The following is a 25,986-nucleotide window of genomic DNA, read 5'->3' on the forward strand; positions in this document are numbered from 1 at the left end:
ACAAAAAATCAGTTATCTTGATTCAAATTATATTACATACTCTGTAATTTAACCCCCCTGCCAGTTGGCAATAGTAGCAACAGACACTCAATACATTGCTAAAGATTTCATTTAAAACCTATTTAATCTTCATTATGGTTTTCTATAATCAGCTAAATCACTGATTTATAAATTCTCAAACATGATGTGTGCTATTTATAATTCATGTCAAAATGAAATGCAATGTGTCTTCATGTCAGAATGTAAAATTCCTAAATTTGCTAGAATAAAAATCATGATAAGTAATTTGAAAACAATCTGAATGCAAAGATCATTGTATAATTCATAAATTGAAGGAATAATACTCACTCTGGTTATAAATAACTTACATGAAAAGATGAGTTATTTTTAAATATATATAGAAATTACAAAGAAGATAGATTGATACAAATAAAATGAGTTTCCTTCTGTTATCAGCTGACATGTGACTAATGCAATGTTATGGTGATGGGAGGTCAGAACAAAAAAATCCTTCTATTTGATAAGTTAAAAATCTCTCTACATTTAAATAAATATAAATGATTTAGTTTTCCGATTAAACTAATTCAAGAAAATTCATATTGAAGGTAGACCGTATAGGTATGATAACTTCCGAAAATGGAAAAAAGGAATTTTCAGCTAACTTTTCAAAATTACATAAATGAGTTTAATTGAGAAACCCTCCCCCCCAAAAAAAAAGAAATGAATAAATGAAGTAAATATTAAGATTAGTTGTTCGTTAAATATTTTGAAATTTTTTTTAAAAAAAGGCAAAGATTATTTAGTCTTCAGACAAAAGAGTACATGGCTGCAAGAAATTATAATTTTTATGTGATTAGTTTTATGATAAGTTCTGATTGTGATATGATTTGATATGACATGATTTTTTATGATCAAGATAAGTTTTTCTTAAGAAAATAATGATTAAACTAAATTTAATAACTCTAAGACCAATTTGATGTTTTTTAAAAGGAAGAAAAATGTAATGCATATCATCAGACATATGAATATGTGACTTTAAAAACTCCTTATTATACTGCTCAGAGATTTTCCTTAACTAAATTAAATAACGCAGAAAAAAAAAAATTCAACAGAAACAAGTAATTCTAAAATTAGGGAGTGGAGTACTGCAAATAAATCAAATGTCACATGACTTTCAGTCGCAGATTTTTTTTTAACAAGAAACAAATTGATTTAGAAACAAGAATTTTTCAAGAAAGTTTTTACGAAATGGTTTCTTTAATGAACATATAACATTAAAAAAACTCCTCAATCATAGAGCCTTTGGGTATTGAAATTCCTACATTACTTTCTAAATGAGTAAAGTTAAAATTGAGTAGAGCATTAGTAATTGTTAATTGAGTAGTAATTGTTAAAGCAAAAATTGAGTAGAAGAAAGTTTGGAAAAGCTAATGGGCACTCCATTGAAATTTAAGCAAATGTAACCATAAAAACAGAGTGATTGGCTTTCAGAAGAGAATTATTTTGGGGGTTATTGTTCTCAAAAATTTGTGAACTGAAAGATACATAAGAGCTTTGATCACTATTTCTCAAAATTTTTAATTATATTATTAGCAGTTTCAAAAAAGATACATACAATCTATGGAGCACTCACATAATCAGCATCACTTAACCAAAGTGCACATTCAAAGTTTGCTTCAATGTCATCAACAAAGGGAATTCTCTTTCAAAAACAAAGTGAAAGATTCTGCAGAAATTGATGTCCTATAAAACACCTCCTAAAAATATACAATACAAGATTAGAAAACACCAGTAAGTGTAAGTGAATTAAGGCTATAATTATTAAATACAGTCATTACTGCGACCAATACATCTATTTAATAGACACAATATTATGTTAACGTGAGTTAGAAAATCTGAATTGAACTGTTGATTCCAATATAATATGAAATTTTTGTTTAATTTTTTATAAGAAAATCACATCAAATACAGGTGTTAAATATTTTTGCGCTTTTAAACATTTGGTTTTAAAATAATGAAAATATGAAAGCACTCAGTAGTAGAAAAAATCATAATATTTTCAAAAACAACAAAAAAAGCAGATGTTTTCATATATATGCAACATTTTGGTATATTTTCAATATGAAAGTTAATCTTACTTTTGATAAATGTTGAACTATTCATTCCAATATAACATGAAATTTTTGTTTAATTTTTTGTAAGAAAACCATGTCAAAAACAGGAGTTAAATATTTTTGCTTTCAAAAAATTTTTTTTTTCATAGGCAAAAATTCAATGGATAGCAAAAGTTTCATGGAAGTCCACCTATTTTTTTGACATTAGAGCAAATGAACATAGAGCATATTGAATTCCATATGAAAGTACAAAAGAACCATAATTTCTTAAATTAGACGTTGTGGCATAACTACCACTATAAATATTAAATACCAATTCACTATTATATAAGACATGTTAACTTGACTCTATCATGAGGTACCTTTAGATAGATGATGGTTGAAATAGTCTATAAATAAATCCCACAACGTATTCTATGGTGAAAAGGATGGTGGAATTTAAGTTACTCTTCATTATTAAGAATTAAAAATGTGTAATGCATTCTTTTGCAGTCTTCTGTGTCATGTCGTAATTTTGACCAGAATCATAGAATGATCAATCTCCTTTCCAAAACCCCCAGAGGTGTAATTTGTCATCGGGACAAGGAAGACTTTGTGACCTGGCAGATTTAACGTGCACCAGTCACCATTTACAATACAGAGAGTCTTCGGCAGGCTGGATTCGGATTCCCATTTTCACGAAATTGAGTGCAGTGCCATACCAACCAGGCTATCCTGGTTTCAATTCCTGAAGTCCATGTCTGATATCAATAAAACGTTTTAAACTATTTTTTGCGTGAAACAAAACGTGTTAAGAATTTGGAGTGTGGCTTAGACTTGAAAGCACTTTAGATTTGTATTGAGTATTTATTTCTGAATTGTTTATTTCAGGATTAGAAATGAAAGGATTCTTCTCAAACATTTTTAGACAAGTAGGAAGTACAGTCCGCAAAAAAAAAAAAGATATCACCCTGAATAACTTTCGTTCTAATGATCGGATTTTCAGGAACTAAGTGTCAATCTTAATGGTTCCTGGGGGTGACCTCAAATATGCTAATTAATTAGTGCTAACTATTAATTAAGTTACGAAATCAGACACAAAAACGTACTTTCTCTGAATAAACATATATTTTTTTTTACATATTTGAATTCTTAACCTTCAAAATATAGGGGGTAGCCGCAATCTGAGAAATATGGTCCCCATAGTTTGATCAGGAGAGCGATCCAAAGTTCGTACCCCTTAATGCTAATTTCACTTTTTACGTTTTTAGTCATATTTTTAAAACTAATAAAGCAATTCAAAGAAAATTTCACCCAGTCATAAAAATCACTTACCCAAAGATAATTTCATGAAAAAAATAATTTTTAATAATAATTATTTTTTATTATTTAATTAAATTGAAAATGAAAAAATGTTGAATTATAAGGTATGAATTTTTTTATACCATATTAATCTACATATTTTTCAATTGAAAAATCTAAAGTTTCAACTTTTTTTATTTATTAGAAGCTGAGAAAAATTAAAATTAATTATTTAAAAAAAATTAATTTGGCGACAATAAAGAAATGATTAAATGGGGCGATTAATATTAAAATGTGATAAACTTGCGAGAACTTGACTTCGCGCGCATCGCGTAAAATTTCATTCATATTTTTTTCGCTAATAATCGTTTGCTAAACTTTTCATTTTTATTTTTTTAAACTATAAAATACAATGTTTCTTTTTTAGTCTTCTAAAAATCGATTACTAAGATTATTAAGATTTGTGTAACTAAATGGATAATCCCAAGAAACTGAATCGAAAATATAAAAACTTCATTGATTTAAAAAAATAATAGATAATAGTAAAAATAGACATGTTTTGAGCGTAGAATAATAAAAGTCACAAGTTATTCAAACCTGACAAGTCTTGAGAATGGGCGATTATATTTGAACGCTCGAAACTTGTCGACTTTTAGTACCCTCTTCATATGTTTTGAAGCCAGTTGACTTTTTATTGTCAATTATACTGTTTTACAGTTGAGTCTTGATCATTATTTTGATAAGGATTTTACACTCGTTAAAGTAAACATATGCATTTTAATATTTTAACAGGATTCATGTGATCTTTAAAAACGTAAGAGCATCAATATTGTAAAAGTTATATTTAACTTAAAAATTAAAATTTTGTGATCAGATATTTTCAGTTAATGAAATTAAATATTTTATTTTTAAAGTTTTTGTGCCCCTATTTCAGTATCTTAAATATCTTACAAGCTCTGTTTAGAAAGAGAGTATCAGATATACATAAGGGAAACAAAAATAATCATAGGAGCAGTATTTGGTGGTAAATGTAGCTTATCGTAATTGAAGAATATGCTGTGCGACACTTAATGGTGAATTTGAGAACGTAAGTTTCAGAATGTATCGAAACATGAGGATGCTATTTTCTAATCATCTTTATCCAAAGAAAACCATGTAACCTAAATATCTAGCAGAATGAAGTGATTTTTTAAACAATTAATCATACAATATGCAATTTATTATTTCAATATCTTATTCTTAAACATAACATATTTCAATGTTTTTAAAATGCCACTAAACATTCAGCAATTCTTTGAGTTATAGAAAAAAGAAATATCGTAAATTATAGAAAACTCTGTGAATGTGCATTAGAATTATTATACAATCTACATTTTATTTTTCAAGCACTTTTTTTCCCTTCAAAAATGATAATCCCTAAAATTTTGTACATAGCTATAATAGGTTATGTTAATTTGATCTTAGTATGAAATCCTCGAATAAATATAGCAAAAACAACATAATCTAAATAATATCAGATGAAAAGTTAATGTGTTTAAATACTAAAAACTCAGAACGTAATAAATAATTTATAAATCGATTCAAATTTTCTTTTCAAAGGGGATTAAAAAAAAATTTTTTTTTTTGCTTTTTGGACAGAAATCAGCTTAAAAATTGTCTATTGCCTAGAAACTTCGAGATATTTTCTATTAATAATTAATAAAACCTCTTAAAGCAATCACAGAACTTTATTTCAATTTTTTTACGGTCAGATTTTGGTTGCTTAGCAACCTAGTAAAATTAAGCATTCCTCTTTTGAATTAGTCAATGGGTTATCTTAAAATATTCATTTGCGCAGGCGACTTTTTTTGGCGGTTTTCTGGACTATCGCCAAATATATAAACCTTTATTGCTACCCAATTTACCACCCAATTTTTTAAAAATTTTGTCTACCCCCCTAATTCAAGTGTCTAGATTCCAAATATGTAAAAAAAAATATATGTTTATTCAGAGAAAGTACGTTTTTGTGTCTGATTTCGTAACGTTATTAATAGTTAGCACTAATTAATTAGCATATTTGAGGTCACCCCCAGAAACCATTAAGATTGATACTTAGTTTGTGAAAATCCGATGATTAGAACGAAAGTTATTCAGGGTGATTTCTTTTTTTTTTGCGGACTGTACATTGTAATTTGACTTATTTGAAGCATCACCTAAATAAAATAAACAACATCTAAATTATTTAGCAAGTGCCAAAATCAATATTGAATCCCATAGGAAATAAACTAAACCTACGCTTTGGGTAAAGAATTTTTCCCATTGCATGAAACAGAGAGGAATCCCTTTTACTCCCATCTTAAGAGGAAGAAACACTCTCTTGCTAAGGGCTTTTTAAAGTCTAAAAAAATATTGATAATTTTAAAACAGGAAAAGAAAATTAACAGCAAAATGAAGCTGATAATCCACACAAGATTTTTATGGGTGGAGTGAGTGCAAACAGTTGCAGTTAGAGACATCAAATTTAATTTGAAAATAAATATTGAAACTCTTAAAAGTAAGAGAAAGAAAAATTTTCAAAGATTAATTAATTTTTCATGACACAATATGTTAAGATTGTTTTCTAATATGTGCAGTATTTTTACAAATTAAGACATTCTATTAACTAAATTATACAAAATAAAGTGTTAAACATCCTAAAGGTCATGTTTTTTTTTTCTCATCATGAAGTTCACACAATTTATTACACAAAGCATCTCATTTTCCTCACGTCGATTTTTGGCAAAATAATTTGAAAAATCTACCTTTTCTTAAAATGTTTTAAATTGCGACATACAAGAATCTACAACAGCCATGAAATTCCTATAAGAATAATATTTGCACTCTGATTTAAAACAGAAATGCCAAAAAATATTATGTGGCTTTTTAAACGTCAGAAAAAAATATAACTTTAATTTCAAAAGCTTAATGAACGAAGAATGACAAATTCTCTATCCACTTTTTCTGTTAACATTTAATTTCTTTAATTAAAAGTCAACTGTAATATTATTCAGCCATTTTTGTATTCCTTTTAACTTTATTTATATTTTCTTTTTTTTCCATCTGGATTTTTTTGCACTCAAGTTATTGAATAAATTTCGTAATTTTACTTTCTCACTTTTAAATGGGAATTTCTTTTCTTTTATGTTAAAAACTAAGTAATTTAGAGAATTTTCTTCTTTTATCTAAGATTTTTTATGCTTTAAATATATTTAATTTCAACTTAAGATTTTTCACACATTTCTTCTTCTTTTTGTTTTAGATAACATATCGCTAAGAGCTTCTGAAATGTTTTAGTCATTATATAATAAGTGTATCATAGCATTTCTGCATAGGCATGAAGTTTAAAAAGTTATCTTTTGCACTTTACAAACAAACAATATTCATATCACTCTATACTCTCAAACATTTGTATTGCACTCTCTAAGTTTTTGTGCTAACTGGAAAAAAAACTCTTAGAAATATAAAAACATTTAAGGGAATAAATGTAAAGTTTCTTTATTTTTATATGACAGTCTTTACTAATGTTTCTAAGTGATTTCTAAAAATTGCAATAAAAATAAAAGTCAACTCCAAGATAACCCTATCAATTCCATAGTGTCTTTATTGCACACAAAATGAGAATCACATGTTTATTAAAATGTGAATCATTATCTAAATAATGTATAAGACATGCATAAAATTTATGGCATTCCGTATACATCCAACAATATTTTCAATTTCAGACTTGCTTAGTTTTTTGTAGCTGGAATACACCTAAAATTTAAAAGAAATGAAACATATTCATTTGTCTCCTTCAATGAGATCTGAAGTATAAAAGACCCCTTACCTTTGGTGAGTTATTAATTTTTGTAAGCACTTTCATCATCAAGGTAGGGGCAATTGCATCAAAACTAAAAAAAAAAGTAAAAAGTATTTTAAAAACAGATTATTAATAACAAGAAAAACACAAAGCTTAACAACAAAATTTTTTGAATTAACATTTTCCAATTACACAAAATAAATTAAATACTTATATAAAATAAGTATTAACAAAATAAACAGTGAATCGTTTTACTAAAACTTTTTCTTTTGTACTTATAACTGTATTAATTTAGAAAAAGCCCACTTTTATCAAATAGGGAAGCAATCATTCATTGCTAGTAGACACTATCTTCTAATTTTTAAATGTATATTTGTGTAATTATGAATATGCTCAGGGTTTAAAAAATAAATAAACACAAAAATATCTACTAGTTAGCGTTTACAAAGCTTAATTCCGCACAATTTTAAGATGCACATGCAGCTTAATTCTTCACAGGTATGTAATATTAATAAAATTATGCATGAACTTATAATTAAATAAAAAAAATAACATTTAGATATCGGTACTATATTGAAAATTAAAACTTATAGTTCAATATAAAATTGATCCAATGTTGCAACTTAAAGTTAAATTAGTCTCTCTAGCATCCTATACTTGAAGCACTAAAAACTTTCCCTCACAAAATTACAGATTTAAGTTTACATTATAAAGAGAGAAAGTTAGTTTCATGAAAGCTAGAAAAAAATGAAATTCCTCTTTGTTTATTTTTTGGAAAGATTTGTTGTTTATGAAAGAACAAAATGTTCAGCATTTATTTAATTTTGATGATGATTTAATTTCCATAAAAACAATACAGTATTTCCATACAAGAATACAGTCGTTTCAATCAAATTGTTTTGGTTTTTTATTAATTCCTTCTAAAATTACCCAAAAAGTAGAAAAAATTATCGTAGATTAGTTGCAAACAATAAAATTTCATAGCTCTAGAAAATTTGGTTTCAAGCAGATTATTACAGATATTCTCAAAAGCCATAATTTTTTTCCCCTTCAGATTTATGATTTTTGATTTATGCAGATTTTTTTTCGTGGGTTAACTAGAAAATATTAAAAAACTAGACCAAACTAACCAAAACTAGAAAATATTTTTTTATATTATAAAGCTAGAAAATACGTGTCAAAAATACATTACAGAAATTTGCATGACATAACAACTTATTAAAAAAGAATCAAATTTTTGAAAAGGGAAAAAAATAATAATACAAAATATAACTTAAAAGTTAAGCTTTTATTTACGTTTTTTCTTTTGAAGAACAAGTAAGAACTTTTAACAGTGCTTAATTTCCATGATGCAAAATTATACTCTATTAAGCACATTTAAGGAACTCTAAAGAAAAGGGAAATTCAATTCAAGGAAAAATCCACAAAGTTTCTTGTTCTGCAGCTCCACAGCAGATACTAAATCAAAAGTTACGATAGATGAATAAAATAACTTCTGAATACAGTGAATGGCTCTCTTATATACAATATTTTAAATTTAAAAAAAAAGTTGAGTTATGAGAAGAGCTTCAAAAATTAGCTATACTGAATGAAATGTAAACAATATTATCTGCTTCGGGGAAAACTGATAAAAGTTTACTATTAACTAAGTCTAGAGCGAGAAAAAAAAGTGAGTATATTAGAGACAACCTCTAAGAGGATAACTGAAAAACAAATTTGAGAGTGGATTTTAAACAATAAGCTAATTTAGAGTAAATTATAAAGAAAAGAGTAATATATTTACCTAAAATGAGTAATTTGGTTTTCGAGAAGTATTCTTTATTGTTCATTAATATCGGCAAAAAAAATCTTTCTTTTCAACAGTCGCAGTTCCAATGCCGCCCGGCCTTAGGTAGAAAATAACTTTCACTTTTTTAGAATATTATTTTCGTAAAGCACACACAATATTACAATAAAATTAGTATACTTAATTATTTATAATATACATAAACTTGTTCTTAGCATTGATACAATCTTCATAATAAGCTATGAAGTGTATTTAAAAATGGCTAACAATTAAAAAATTAATTAAAAAAATATTGTTTCTTATAAATTTTTATCAAGCATCATTCATATAAAGTAAATGATACATAAAAAAGCTTTAGATTTCTTTTAATATGTAATTTATACATTCATGTCCAACTGTTTCATACAATTTAAGCTTTTAAAAATAACTTAGGTATGTTTCGACAATATTTTAGACACTGAACAAACCATCCAAATGTAATGCATAAGTAGAAAAATTAACTTTTATAGTACAACAATTTATTTTTATGTAAAGTATGGAATGATAATGCAAATTTTAAATTAAATTGAAAACGATACTAGTATGAATGTAAATAATTTATATTTTTGAGATGATTTTCTATTTTTACCACCGATTTCTAAATCAGTTTTCAATATTTAATAAATACGCACAATAAAACTTCATTGCAAAAAGAAGTTTAATTAGTTGAACAACTTTTCAAAGAATAGTAAAACTTTTTGTAAAAAATTCTTTACACTGCAATTGTTCTCTACTACTAACCTATGCAACTAAAACATTTTATTTTACAAAACTCACAGTATAAATCTAAAGAACTACAAAATTATCAAGGTTCTAATAGGCGAAATAGTTTTTTTCTTCTTCTCTTAATATTTAAACTAAAGATGTATCCAAAAAAAAAAAAAAAAAAAAATCGCAGTACAACTAAAACTTTTCTAAAAGAATTTTTTTTCTTTAAAAGTACTTAGAACTTAACAGAATAATGGAAAAAAATGTTTATTTTTTGAGCACATATAATCGATTAATGAGCTACAATAGAAAAGAATACAATATAAAGAAACTGAGCTGTTAAATGAAAAAACTAATGTGAAATTATTATCAACAATGATAATTTTGGAATACATTTATTGGTGTTGATAATTTTTTTAAAGAAAAAAAAACATTATTTTGAAAATGTTATGTAGTACAACTTTAATTCCTAAATTTAAATTAAGTACATTATTTTATCAGATTTCAAACGAAAATTATAACATGAAATTATTATAAAGGAAAAAAGTATTTTTGTTTTTACCCCAAAAATTAAATATAATGAAGGAAAAATTTTACCAATTTGTTTTGCTTTTTTGCCCTCCTTACAATAAATACTATTTTTTAATGTTCCTTATCACAGTTCCTATTCATCCAAAAACTAATTTATTAAAAAAAAGTGCTTTCTCGATCAGTTTAATTCTTAACACTAGGTAAGGATACCATAACAAAATTTAAGTTTGAAATAACTATAAATAAAACTTATTATAAATTTGATTTTTAAATATAAATCAGTGATTCTAAATTTCAGGAGAAAATTTGTTTCAAGCACTTATGCAACAATAATAGCTTAGGAACTTATTGGCACAGTCGATTTAGATGTTGCTCACACAGCTGATGGAAAATTAGAGGCATAAATGGAAATTATGAGATTATCAGTAACTAAGAGACTAGAAAAGTAATTAAGTTTGGAGAAATTTTATTTAATCTTTTCAATCTACATAGCTATTAATCTGTCTATTAACCCTGTAATGGTTGCATAATTTTGAAAACAATCATATAAGTGCCAAATTTTTTTTATTCAAGAAAATTATATAAAAAACGAATTGCATTTACAATATGTATTCATTCTTAATTTATGGTTTAATCGCAAATCTATATGTTCGATGCATGCTGATATCTAGTTTAAAATAAACTTTCTCAAAACGCATTACAAATAGTCTAGTGTTGCTATCTGAAACATAGAGAAATCAACATGTTTAAGGGCATAAGCAACAGATTGTTTCAATCCTTTTGGAACATTACTTCAACCTAGAAATATCACAATAAAACTTTAGAAGGCAAAATTTCGTCTCGTTATTTTTGCAGGAACGAGAAACAGTAAATTGTAATCAATTGCAAGTAAAATTGATTTTAAAACCTACTTGTTTCAGTTTACCGTGATCAGACATGTGACTGGACTATATAAAAAGCTTTGATGGCAGAGTGTAGACACGTAAAAGGATAAACAATATCACATAATACTATAAAATAATTTTTCTACCATGTGAAAGAAATTAAAGATTTTTTTACATATAAATATTAAATAATAAGTGTCAATCTAAAACAAGTTTCTTTGTATCTAATTTTTTAAACCTGTATAAGTTCATTTCACTGAAAAATATTGAAGGGGGCACTAGTTCTAAAAAGGAAAAAGAAGCAATGCTTTTCAATGAAAAATAACACATATATATGCCTAATAATACAATATAAACTTAATAATATTTAACTTCTTTTTGAACCAGTTACTCTTTTCCCCCTGTTTCTGTAATTCAGTAGTTTTTACTAAAAACAGTTTTGATTAAAAACAGCTGCTTTTTCTTATATTTAAGAAAAAATTATCAAACCCAGATTTTTTCTTCTTCATTCTTTAATTTTCTAAACAAATATTTAAAAGGTTTTTCTACCACAGTTGAAGAAAAATGTATTTTGTATAAAAACTTGCTTAAAGTCTATCTTATCAGTAGATTAAAATATTTTTTTGTGAGATGAGAACTATCTTAAAATAATTGGGAAGGAGTTATGTCCTATCTCTACTCTAAACGTTAGAGGAGATAAAATATCCATTTTTTACAGTTTCAATCATATGAGCTAATTTTTGAAGCCAAATATTGCTACATACCTCCTTGTAACCTAGATATGGTTTTAAGTTTTTGCTGGTTTGAGGTTAAACGAGGGGAATTGGTTTACGAGATAGTCCTGTAGCCCTGTACATGGCCATGATCCATAGATGGCACTCATTTTCATCGCCACTGGCATAAAGTCCGCTATTACCTTCCTCGCCTACATTGAAGAAAAATCTCCCACCTTTAAGATCTAAAATTTAAAGTAGCATTAAACAAAACAGGAAAAGAGATTTTATTCAAACAAAAGTAGATTCTAGTTCAGAGATGCCATCTTTTTTTTTTGCACTAACTGAAGTTGCTCTAAATATTCAATTTACTAAATTCTATTTCATTAATTTTAATAAGAATCTTGGATACAAAATCTGGGTGTACAAAAGGCATTAAAATACATAGACATTTAAGATAGATGAATTATAACACTGATAACCTGATGAATTTTTAATATATTTCCTCAGTCTGTGTAATTAAAACCCTTATGGAATAACTTTTATTGTATGATTTATAGTCAAATTATTCTGTTTTTTAAAAAAATTTTTTTTTCATGAATTCCACACATAATTTTTCTTTGCAGATTGTTGTTAGTTTTTTTTACCATAGATTCATTTTCTTAGGCTAGACTACATATATATTTCAATAGAATAGCTCTTTAATATAACAGAGGATAAAAAAGAAATCAATCTTAAAAAAACCCACTTTAGGGTGGGTTTTACTGGGCTTTTCAGAGTGCGTTTTACCTAGTAAAACCTGACCGGGTTTCTCTGGGCAAGGGGGTTTTTCGCAACCCTGAATAAGATTAATAAAAATATTACAGCAACAGATTTTCTCCAGATAACAGTAACAGATTTCAGAAGACACTTTTAATTAAATGAAAAGGAAGTAAAACTAGTTAGAACACCATTAACTATGAGTAATTTTCAAGGATGAGATTAGCCAAAAGGCAAAAAAGCTGAATTTCCACGATAGTAAATTTTACGCAAGCGCAACCCTTTAATAATAAATTCCAGACAGTTTAAGGTAATAAATAATGTGTTGACATACAATTGTGTACTAATCTATTATTATATAAATGATTACATTGATACTTAACATTTCGTGAAAATAAAAATTACCAATTAAAAAAATAAAGCTAGAAATTATATTTTTCCTCAGTTCACATAAGAGACAATTATTACTTGAAAAACTACCTGGTTTAGCAAATTAAAACTACTAAGAATATACATTAATATTTCATTTCTTTTAACAAATACTGTTATGTGATTTATAGCAAATATATCAGTAATATTACTTTTTAAATTATATTGGAAAAAAAAAAAACTTTAACAATGGACCGAATCATTATGTTCATATTATAGTCTAATCTAACTATAGAGCCCTCTGAAACATTAGAAATTATATAGTTACTCCTTAACATAAAAAAATTGCTATTTTAGTTTGAAAAATTACATGACAATCAGCAACTGCTTAGATAATTGTTTTTTTATTTGATAAGAATTTTGTATTTTATAGCATAAATAACAGCAATTGGAAATAAAATTTTGATGTTGAGTTAATTAACTCTTTTCCCCCCCAAAAAAAAAAATTAAATCCCTTTTTATGTGATTGCTTTCGTTTGCTATATCTTTTATGTTTGCTATATTTAGTCGTTAGTCCATCTTCAAACATCTTGTGACTAATCCTATTTTTTCTTCTTTGCTAGCACAGAATGTAAGTTTTGAATATATTCCCTTTCAGTTTCTCTGATGTTGTAACACTTACATGTACTAATAATCGTCGTTAAAAAAACAGTCACCTTTACAGTAACTAATTAACAAAAATATTTACTTCTTACAAGAATCACGATAGTTGATCTTAAAATTACGTGAATATGAATAACAATTATGGATTTTGAAATCACATGAATATGAAACTAGATATACGATTTTGAAAATGAGAAAATACAAACTGGGATATAGAATTTTTAAAACGCGTAAATACAAATCACGATTCATAATTTTCAGATCACTTAAATACGAATCATGATGCTTAATTTTTAGATTGCATAAATAAGAATTATGATGCATAATTTTTAGATTCAAGTGAAAGCGAATCCCAATGCCTTATTTTAAAATCACGTATAAATACGAAAATCAATGCTTGATATTATAAACCGCATGAGCAAACCAAGATATTGAATTTTAAACTTGCGTAAATACGAATCGCTACATAGGTTTTTAAAAAGGCGTAAATACGAATCACAATATCGGATTTTTAAATCTCGTAAATAAGAATCGCAACGTACAATATTCAAATCGCGTGAATAAGAATCGCAACACGCAAATATGAAAAGCTATGTTTGATATTCAAATCGTGTGAATAAGAATCGAGATATTAGCAGATTCCAGGCTTTGGGACCTCTAAAAGGATTGTCAGAAGCAGTGTCGTTTGAACTGCGAAAATCGGATCTATCTGGAGGGCGGGTAAAAAATTCGCAAAATCTTATATGCTGCGTGTAAAAGGGGAGAAAATAGCTAAAATAAGCAAAAATGAGAAAGGATTGTTTGAATTTTCTGTTTCTCTTTGAAAATCGGTGAACTTTCTGAAAAAGCGAAATACTTATAAAAAAAAAAGTGAAATTTTTAGAAAATCTGAATTTTTGATAAAAAAGCTGAAATTTAAGAGATAAAAGTAAAAAATGCGGAAACCCGCTAAAAAGCGGAAAAATCTCATCCCTGAATTTTTAAAATCACTATCACATTAATGAAGATTAATTTTATTATGAAACATTAACTGGTGATTCATATCAGATCCTGGGGAGATAAAAACAATCTGACCAATAAATTAGTTCATTTCATACTGAACAAACCCAAAAACAAATTGCACTCCAAAAAATGACAAGATTTATACCAAAGGGCCAGAAAGCCAGGTTGGTAGGACACCGGGCCCATGTGCAAGAGGTCATGGGTTCGATCTCCGCAAACCCTAGACTCTCCGCGTAGTAAATGGTGACTGATGCACATTAAATCTGTCAAGTTACAAAGTTCTCCATTCTCTCATAAATCATACCTCTGGGGATACTGATTTATGAGTTTCTTCTGGAGATGAGTTCCTTGTCTTCTGGATTGGTTCAAAATTACGAGGCTACGGAGTTGAATATTAGTAGTAGTCATGAACCCAAAAACATGGGTCGTCTGTTCAACGACTGTTAAAAATAAAAAATAAAATTTTTTACCCATCTTAGTTTAAATCAAATTTCATAATACACAAAACTAATGTGTATTTTTTTAATCATAAAATGGGCACATTCCATATCAAAAGTAAGTAAAAAATTCAATATAATTTATAAATAAGACATTTGTTACAAATAAAATGTTTAAAAAAAAACACAGTCTGAATAACCCCAGGCCTTCTGGCCCCAAATAATTTTGTTTTATACTTGAGTTCATATTTGTTAAGCTACACTATAACCACCACTCCACTATGTGTGCAGTTCAGCACTGATTATTTATAAAACTCTAAATTCAAAATAGACCAGAATAAGAAAAATCCATCAAGAATTATTTTAAGTTTAGTTTTAATTGCTAAAGCTTAAAATTCTGCCATTTATTGAATTGACCTGTTAATTGTTTCAGATTAGTTGTTAAGGGTAATAATCATGTTATATGCTTTTTTTTCCTTTCAATTAAAGGTCTATTAAATTGGTTGGACAAATTATTTAGAATAATTCATAAAGATATAAATGTTTAGTTATTGGAGTTTATGCTTATAAATTAAATAGAAACTAAAAAACTAAGTAAATAAAGTAAAAAATAGAAAATTTATTACCAAGTACTGGCTCAACATAATCTACAGTATATCCATCCAGCTGCATCATTTCCGTAGGTTCCAATTTCTTTTCTCTGTAACTGCACATTGCAAAACTATACTGAGGATAACTGGTAATATTAAAAGATAATATTAAAGAAAGGCACATGCATAAGTTTAATAAATTGAAAAAAGATTATAGCAAAACAAGATATTTTTCATGATATTTTTTGAGCAAACATCTATATTTTTATTGAATTGATACCGATGCTAATAAAACAGGCTGTAAATAATGTACTATATAGCAAGAATTTGATATTACTCTATTACTTTGGGGGGAAAAAATACAAGCTTGAACATAACATACACAAAAAAATGCAAGTTATTATAGTAATAATAAAAGCTAATAGATATTTTTTGTTTTAGTTTTTATTTTGTTTTTCAAAACTCACATTTGAAATATATTACAACTAAATACTAATCACCTAAATTATTCATAAATTGAAAAGCAAATAATTAGACAATAGCAAATTCTTCAAAATCTGAAACAGTCTAAACTAATTACCATTTCAAACCAGAATAGTTAAAAAAAAAAGAGTTTAATGTAATTTTCTTAATGATATATGACAGTGTTGGTGATATTTAGACAACATTCCTATCTAATTGTCAAAATTAGCCAGTAAGTGATCAGTCTACAGTTTGTTTTCAAATGGTGAGGTACCATTTTGTAAGCGCAATGTTTTTCAAAATTTGCTTGCTTATTAAAAAAGTATCTAATGCCTACTAAATAAGTAATAGCAGATAATAATAATAGCAGCTAAATTAGCTAAATAATAATAGCAGAAAATTTTGAAAATTTCCAAACTTTTATGTTTTAATAATTTTTTACAACTATTAGTCATGGATCAGTGTGCATCTTAAGACATTTTAATAAACAATAAAAACACCTACCTGAACCAGCAAAAAATATCTTATTTTCCATTTTTTCCTAACTTGCTTTCCTTGTGCAAATAAATACCTGTGAAGTAATTTTCAAAATAATTTTCATTAAAACATAAAGCACTTATTTCTGAAAAAAAAATTAAATTAAGTATGAATATGAATTGCAATAAAAATAATACCAATGAGTAACTTTTTTCAAATTCTTTTCCCCTGCAGAAAACATAAGCTTAGTAATTTAAAAATTCTTAAACATTCTTTAAGTCATCCGAAATTTATTTTTCATTTTAATTTTTGCATCAATAGATAAACTTGAAACCACATAAGTATAAAATCCATTATTCAATATTAAGTATTTACCAGAATTTTTGGTGATCAATGTACTAAATTAAAAGTCTTAGGAGGACGCCATACCCAGATAAAAAAAAAACCGAATTGGCAAAATCAGTTGTAAGTCTCACACTTTGGGGGCGTCTCTTTGAGGGAGAAGTGAATTGGTACAGTGACATTGATATGTGATAGATGGTCAGTTAAACTATCCCATCCTTCCCTAAGCAAAACTGAACAATATAAGCATTAGTTTCGAAAAGTGATTCTGGGTTTGCGGTCTTTTATTTTTAAACTTCTTAGTTTCATTGTGAAATATCCAGAATAAACATTCTAACTATTTATTTGCATGTAAATATTTAATAGGTGTTTACAAGATAATGGGGATTAACTTATATCTTACAATTAATTCGTTTCAAATTCAAACACCAAGAAGAATATTAATTTTTATTTGTGTCTGGAATTAATGTAATTAATTAAAGTAACTTAGTTTTAATAATCGGCGCTAGAACTGCTAAGTAGCTGTAAATATATGAAGAATTATAATTATAAGAATTCTGAGAAAAATACAATTTCTAAAAACGTAGGCAATTTATAAAGTCATAATGCAGAATTAAAAAATGATTAAAACTTATACTAATATAATAAAAAGTTAATAATAAAAAAATTAAATAAAAAAAATAATAATTATATTTTAAAATATGATAAAAGAAAAATCAAACGCTTTTTAGGTTGCATCAAAGAAAATTTTTGTTTTAATGTATCTTTTTCAATCTTACATTCACCATCCGGGAAGTTTTAATTTTCTGTAAATAAGGATAATAATTTCTCAATAAATTTTATAATTTATTTCTATTGCTTTGCAATTTTGCTGAAGTTTATGTTTTGTATTTGTCTGAGAATTTTTCTCCTTTCATTTTTCATAGTTTAAGACACATACGTACATTTCAATACGTGTGTGTGTTAAAGCAAAGGAAAAAGAAAATACATAAAAAATATTTTTACACAAAAATACTTTTATATTTTTTTCCGTTTCAATAATTTTTTATTTGCTTTCTGTTTCATAAATTTCAATCTCTATTTGAATTATTAAATTTTCTGTTTGAGTATTATTTATTTTTGTATTTTAGTATTATTTATTTACTCTCCTTTTTTAAAGTGAATTTGCACCACAAGTTCCATATTACTTCAGCTTCAGAAAAATGGAATTCAGATGAAACATCTGTTAGCGTGTAGTTTGATAATCAGCGAATTAACTTTTTTTTAAATTATTTATTTATTTTGTTATTGTACTCTGTCTACAGTTTTAAAATTTTGTTTTGATCCCATCTTGAATTCTCTACTTTCATTTTAATTGTGTATCGACGAAAACACACCTGTTTAGATACATATAAAAGCTAAGAGGCATAATATTTCAAACAAAAAATGATCACTAGTGTGTCATTTTTGGGGTCTAAATTTAGTGAAAAAAATGTTCTCGAACTACTTTTTTGATGTATTTCTTATTTACATAATGAAATATTAATTTATTTATAACGCAGGTAAGTTTGTAGACATATGTCAGAGCTTCGCACACACAAAAATAAATAATAAATCAAAAATAGAGAAAATGACTGTGCAATAATACAAAAAATTCCATTTTTGTGGGCAAAGCATGCAATTAAAAAAAAATCTCTAATTTAAATCATATATTTTTTTTTATACGATCCTGATCTTTTAATTCTGTATAATCAAGATAAAAACATAAGAAAGAGAAAAATAAAAAATATAAATAGCAAAAATACAAAATAGAGAAAATATAAATAGTTTACATGTGTATGTGTATTACAAGCAGTATAACTTGAGTCACAAGAAATTTACAATTGGGAATATTTTATTACGTTTACATATGGTGACAAAATAAGGGCTAAAAACAAAAGCAAAACTCTTATTTTATCACAGATGGAAAAAAGGAATGTAATATCAAAAAGATAATTAAAGGTAAAATTGGCATAGTAAGTAATACAATGGTAATTAATTATGGGCATTTTCTAGTAGTTAAAAGTTGAAGAGAACATTTATATTCTTAACATTTTCCCGTCATTTTTAAATAGTCATCGAATTTTCCTGCACGATTTAAAAAAGAGTTTCTCAACAAAAGATTAGCGGTTTTTTTAAAGATAAAACCTATTTTGTAATAAAATACTAAAAATTTGTATTATATATTTTTTTTCTTAAAATTTTAATACAACTTGCTAATATCACCAACATACTCCCCGATCCCCATTGTCTAATGATTAAATTATTTAGAATACGTTGTATGTTATTACATTTATTGTATGTGTTAATGGATTAAAATAAATCAAATGGAGACATAAATTAAAAATTGATTTATTTAAAATGTAGTTTTAGCGATGATTATTTGAATACATATAAAGTAACGACTTTTAATTGCAAATACTACTTATTTTAGAGAATTATAAATTTTGATTCAATAATTGTGAATAATGCTGACAAAAAGTCAAAATAAAAGAAGAAAATAATACTAAAATATAGAACTAAAATATAAAGTCAGGCAAGAATATGTAAAGCAGATAGGCATTATAATGCACAGACAATAAAAATTAAAAAATATAATATTCATGTTTATATCTATCAATACTTTATAAAATAAAATAAATGCCGAGCAACAACATGCGTTGTTGAGAAAAAAAGAGTATTTGCTAGAAGGAAAATTATAATATGAATCGTTGACACTGTAAAAGTAAAATTTTACTGAGAAAACTCATGATACTAAGCAATTCTGATTTGCCCGAAATAGATTTGCAAACAGTAAAAATTGTATAAATTAGCAAAGGAGTTTTTTAGTAAATTTATTAACAGTAGCATGCAATTAACTTAATGTTTTTATATAGAATTTAATTACTTTATTTGGATAACCATTGTTTTTTTTTTTATCAAATTTTGTCTATTTGTTTCTTGGATAACTAAACATTACTACATAATTTTTTAATTCTATTCATTTGATTAAAAATGGTATTTAAATAGATGTTTTTAAGAACATTAGAATTCCAAGTAATTAGTTTATTTGTCTTAAAATAAAAATAATTTCTATTATCCAATAGACCAACAAAGCAGATATTTTCTTCTTTTATAATACCCAGATCCAAAAAATTAAAATTATCATGATTATGAAGCGAGGTTAATTCCTAGAGGTAAATAGTATTTAATAAAAAAGTATATTCATGAAAATTGAAGATAATTAAATCATCAATAAATATAAAAACAAGTTCGATATTAAGAGTACAATTTTTTTTTACTGCAAAAATAAATTAGTTAAGAGAGATGAAAAATTAGATCCTTCTGATATTGTTTCAATTAGAAAAAAAAAATATCTTTTCCATTTTAAAGATAATTATTAAATAGCCTAAAATTAATTGGAATTTCCTAATAATCAAAATCGCAATTAGAGATTTTTTTCAAATCATAGTAATAATTCAAAAGGACATCTTTTAGTTTAGAAAGGGGAATGCTATTGAAAAGATCTTGGAAATCATAAATGGCAATAGAATTAAATTTATTATGTTTAATAAATTCCAAAATTGGTGGATTATTAGTGATAATCCAAGAAAAACTTTCTCTAACAATATTGTTCATAATTTTATTTAAGTAGTTAAAGAAAAAGTTGCCAAGTTTAATTAGGCAAGTATTAGACCCACTTGTGACTGTTCTGAAATTTATAGTAATTTTACAAAATTTAGGACTGATATTTAAGTAAGGAAATTGTATATTGCTAATTTAAATTTTTAACCTCCTATACAAAGCTAAAAAAAGTTTTAATGATAATATTATTATTTAAATTACGAAGTTTAAAATTTTAACTAACTCCGTATTTAAAAGTTCTACATAGAATTTCTTACAGAAGATTGCATAATTATTGTTTACTCTGTCTATGGGGGTAATTACGAAATTTTTTCGCAGTTGCTTAGTTAGTATATATATATATACATATATATATATACATATATATATATATATATTATTACTAACTAATTAAATATATTTATCCTAAAATGTTTTGATAAGTTGCTATTGCCAAAATTAAGAAGAAATAATAATAAGAAACATAAGAAAATTCGAAAGAAAGTCTTCCATTCTAACTCATTTTAAAGAAAGCGAATGAAATAAAAACTATTTTCAACCACAATAGAAGACCCCAGGCTATTTAACCCCTCAACTATTCAAGGAAAGTGAAGAGGCTTTTCTCCTAACCACCAAAAGATCCCCCCTACTAGAACTTATACCCGTATTGGTAAATGAAGGGAGGACAGATGGAAGGCGTGGTTTAGGCTCTTTTCGCAAATTTTTTAAGAATTTTTTCATCTTTCTTTTACAATAACACATTTCATAATTGAAGAAAATAATTGCGAATTTTTTCTTTCGGAAGCTTGAAATGTATAGTTCGATTACGTGAACTCAAAAATAAAGATTTACTGAATGAATTTTGATAAAAAACGTATTTCCAGAAGATAACTCTATTACCGATCTTTCACCTCCATTAATAATTTTAAATTTATAGTAAAACAAAAAGTGATTTCACAAAATCTTAGAATAAACTATGAAGTTTCAAATGCTGAAAGAATTTTTTCAAAATATCAAAATGCAAAAAAGTTATTAGTAAATGAAGCTCCCATAGAAAAAGCATTAGCTGCTGGCATTGAGAGGGTAGGTATTGCGTCCTCTTAACAGCCATACTTAGTTGAGATCATGAGTTGGAATATATTTTTTTTTTCAGTTACAACAAATTGCTTTTTCAATGTGCTGATCAATTCAATACAGGAAGAAAATATTGAACAAATTTGATGAAATAGCTTTTCATTTAAAAGAAGAAAAAAAGGTTTCAAAAATGGTTTTGCTAAATATCTTCCGTTGTGATACATTGTTCCGGTCTCATAAGCTTTTGAAAAGAAAAGCTTTTTTTTTTGTTAAAACCATTTAAAACAAAAATAAAATGTGAAATAATATTTTAAGTCCTTAATTGAAACTAACTAAACCATCCAAAAGTATCTTGGAGTATTTAATTTAACTATTACTTAATCATATTACTTTTATTCGATAAACTTTTCTAAATAGAATATTATCGAAAAGAATATTACTTTTCAATAAGCAATTCAAAAATATAATTTTTTGTTCTTCAAATTTGCTAACATAATAATAAATAAAAGAACTGAATATTGAAGAGTAATTTTGCCCCTTCCTGTGTGTATTATAAAAATATCATATTTTAGAATTATTTAATTACTGTCATTTGTTTACTGTATACCTACATATCATATTATTAGTTTCATCTATATATCATATAAATCTTTCTTGTTTTTTTTCTTATTTGTTTGAAACAATAAAAATTTTAATGTAAAATTAAGGCAATATTTAACTTTTTATATTAAGTAATTAAAATTCCATATAAAATAGGGTAATTCTACTAATACTGATGTTATATTTGTAAACTTGAAATGCATTTAACTTAATTAAAAATCCTAAAATACTTTAAATATTTTTTGTAAGGATAACTCTTGAGGTCTTATGCACTTGTGCTGAAACTTTTTAACTTCCGCGAATGTTTTAAGAAAATAAAAACTGTTTGTTATGGACGTAACAGACACAAATATCAAAAGTTTTTCATATCAAGAGATAATATAATAACATTTTTGAAGACATTCAAGTTCTAAAGATTGTGACTCTCAATAATTAAGAAAAAGCACATATAAATTTGCTACTGGCTTAACATTTGGTGTTACTGACATAACACTCTCTGATTTTACATCATAAATTAGCTTTTACAAAATGGAAACCAATAAAAGATTACAAAAAGTATGACTAATAATTAAGAATTTTATGAACATATTTGATAAGTAAGAGAGAATTTTAATAATAAATTTTTGAGTAAAACCAATACTTTTTGTGCACTTTTTTTTTCAAAATATATGATTATATAAAGATTTATTAAGTAAAAAGTTAGTTTTTTTTACCATGTTTGCTATTTAAGTAAGAAATAAATAATGCTCATATTCTGATTTTTACGTAAGAAATTTACAATGCAGCAGTGAACTTTGTTATAGAGAAAAATTAGAAAAGTGTTTTCTTTTGATCTGTGATAGGCTAGAACTTTTTTTTTATTTGATTTTTTCTTTCATTTTAAAAATATTGTGCCACACCATCAGAAAAATATCTACACACTGAAGATCAAGAATTTTTTTCAATTCCCCAAATAAATAGTTATAAGACAAATAATCTGAGATCATTGCCTATGAGTATAGATTTTTGATACAGTGTATGCAACTGCTCTTTACACAATAATTTAGTCATTTGTTCAGTGTGCACATTTTACTTCATTTTGTTGTTGCATAATAATGAAGTTCTTACTAAAATACTCCTGATTTTTGCATTCTCGAAAGTATAAAGATGTTGCTCTGTTTTTAAGTAACAATGTTCAAGAAATAGAAATTTTAATAAGATTTAAAAAACTTTAATGTTTTAGTGAATGCTAAATTAAATTTAGAACAGTTTAAAGCAGGTTTTTGAAAAAAAAACCCAGCCCACATGGGTTTTTTCGAGAAAAAAACCCAATTTTGTCAGGGGATAAGTGGGTTTCACGAAAAGACCTGACCGAAGATAAGTTAGTTTTTTCAAGAATATTCTACATTCATACTAAATATAAATATTAGATATACATAATAAGGATTGATTGATTATTATCAAAGGAAGAAACAGTTAGGAGATTAACTATTTGTCATTTTTATGCCCTGTAAATGATTGCATAATGATACAATTACTAAAATGATTCATGAATAATAAGTTATGTGATTAGTTATGAATTAAATAAACACATAACTTGCTTTTAAGTTAAAGAATGGTATTTTTAGAAGCATTTATGAAATGAAAAGCACATATTGTTTTGTTGCACATGGTACAAAAAATTATGATTTTTTTTTTTTACTATACATTTTGCTTTTAAAATGAATGAAAAAAGATAATAAATTTAAACAGTTGTTTTTTAAGTATTCAAAGTACTTGATTTAAGATTTTAATGAACACAAAGGAATTATTTAAATGTAATTGATAATTATGTATGAATATCCTTTCTTATATATTTCTATATCTCTACAATATGCATTCACATTTAATAAATAATTAGATGTTTACTATTTAACTTAATCTTTCTTTTGTAATAAACAAAATGTTTAACAAATAAAATATTAACAACAAAAATACGATTCATAGATACGAAATAAAATGCATCTTCATTCAAATGCAAAATATAAATGTAATGTCTCTTCATTTCTTTGTATTAAAATATTTAAACATAACAGAAACTATTTCTGCTTTTCAGTCCTTAAGCAATTTCACAGTTTGAACTGAACTAATCTAAAATGAGAAATACAATATGGATGAAAAATTAAAAGAAATGTTTTGGCTTTCAAATGATATTCTAAATTGTTTCAATTATTTATTATTTGTTAAATTTTTTAAGATGCATAACTTTTTGTCCTGATACTCTTGATTCTTCAAAACATGAATATAAATGAAGATTTTAAAATAATAGATTTGAAGAGTCAAAAGATTTGGATTTTTGATACATCTTTTTATTTTAAGTAATGATGCTAGCAAAAACTGCAAAATTAAATTGTCCAAATTTAGGTTAGAGACCATCCACTAACTATATACATGGTTCATGGCCTTACCCATAGGATTTTTTTTCTCTAACTTTTTGAGAATTCCTTCATTTTATGAGGAAAAAAAAACTTAAGTAACAATTTTGCTTTCTCATTTTTTTTTATTTATTTTGTGAATTTAGGAGCTTATGAGCTAATTTATAATTTTTAGTAAATGCAGTAAGAAATCATTAGGGTGGAGTTTAATAGTTTCACTAACGTCGATTTTTCTTTTTCATATGATTTAAAAAAAGAACAATTCTAATCAATAGTACAATAATCATATTGTATAATTTTTAATTAAGGAGTAGATGCCTTATCCACAAAATTGTTCTTAAACACAAATGCTGAGTTGCATATTCACTTAATTTTTATTTTGAAATTATTTAAACCCTACTTTAAAATTATTTAATTAAAGAAATTTTCAACTAAATTATAAATTTTAATTAAATATTGGCATTAGAAGAGGTTAACTAATGGAAACTTGTATTTTTTTTATACAACAGTACCATTTAAATCTTCTAAAATATTGATGTCAAACTATTATGAGTTGTTCATTGCTCCATTAATAAAATTTTATTGAAACTGTGAAAACTTTCTGTTCTAAACAAAATTGAAATTAAAAACAGTATATTTTATTGTATCTGTAATACAACAAACTAAAAAGTTAACAACAACAAACAGTTAAAAAACATTAAACTAACTGCAAAATTTAATTAAATATATAATAAAGATACATTTTATTATGTCTGCAATAATATATGTCTCTTTTTAGTTTGTTATTTATCCTTTTCAAAAGTAGTCTGATATGTGTATATATTGTACAAAAATATATGCATTGTAGAAAATGTTTATATTGTATGTTGCACCATTATTGACCATTTTACTACAGAAGATAATAGTTTTTCAATGGGACAAAGAAGCTATGAACATTTTAAAAACTTGAAAGATCAAGTTAGATATTTTTGGAAGATCTCGGCATTTTAATTAAGGATATTACAATGAGGTGTGTAAAAGATATTTCTTAATAAAGTCCATCAAGAAGGTTTCATCAAAAGAAATAATTAAAGGGCAGCGATGTTTGTAAATTATTATTTGATATTAAAAAAAAAAAAATAAATAAAAAATTTAAATGTGGATAAAAGTAGTATAAAACTTTTAAAACAATTCACTGTTTAATGAACATGTTTCAATTATATCCATTTAGTTTTAAATTTATTTAAATTCAAGTATTTTTAAAACTTTATAAATATGTAGTTTGTGTTTATAAAAAAATAAAATTTTATTGAAATTCATGAGGTTGTTGAACTTGAATAAAATT

At 25.7% G+C, this 25,986-nt stretch overlaps 1 pseudogene across 1 annotated transcript in view; it reads right to left on the reverse strand.

The window, feature by feature from the left end:
• Nucleotides 1-25,986, reverse strand: part of LOC147816188 (nonsense-mediated mRNA decay factor SMG8-like) — a 66,543-nt pseudogene that overhangs the window by 10,565 nt on the left and 29,992 nt on the right. Inside the window, exons 17-22 of the transcript XR_015431869.1 lie at nucleotides 16,660-16,726; nucleotides 15,730-15,839; nucleotides 11,925-12,118; nucleotides 8,996-9,098; nucleotides 7,240-7,303; nucleotides 1,634-1,757 (exon numbers count right to left, since the gene is read on the reverse strand). The product of XR_015431869.1 is annotated as a nonsense-mediated mRNA decay factor SMG8-like (transcript). The remainder of the gene's footprint in view (nucleotides 1-1,633; nucleotides 1,758-7,239; nucleotides 7,304-8,995; nucleotides 9,099-11,924; nucleotides 12,119-15,729; nucleotides 15,840-16,659; nucleotides 16,727-25,986) is intronic.

This window comes from Parasteatoda tepidariorum, chromosome 2 (genome assembly GCF_982258835.1).
Source record: "Parasteatoda tepidariorum strain Cologne lab strain chromosome 2, Ptep-v5.0, whole genome shotgun sequence".
Lineage (NCBI taxonomy): Eukaryota > Metazoa > Arthropoda > Arachnida > Araneae > Theridiidae > Parasteatoda > Parasteatoda tepidariorum.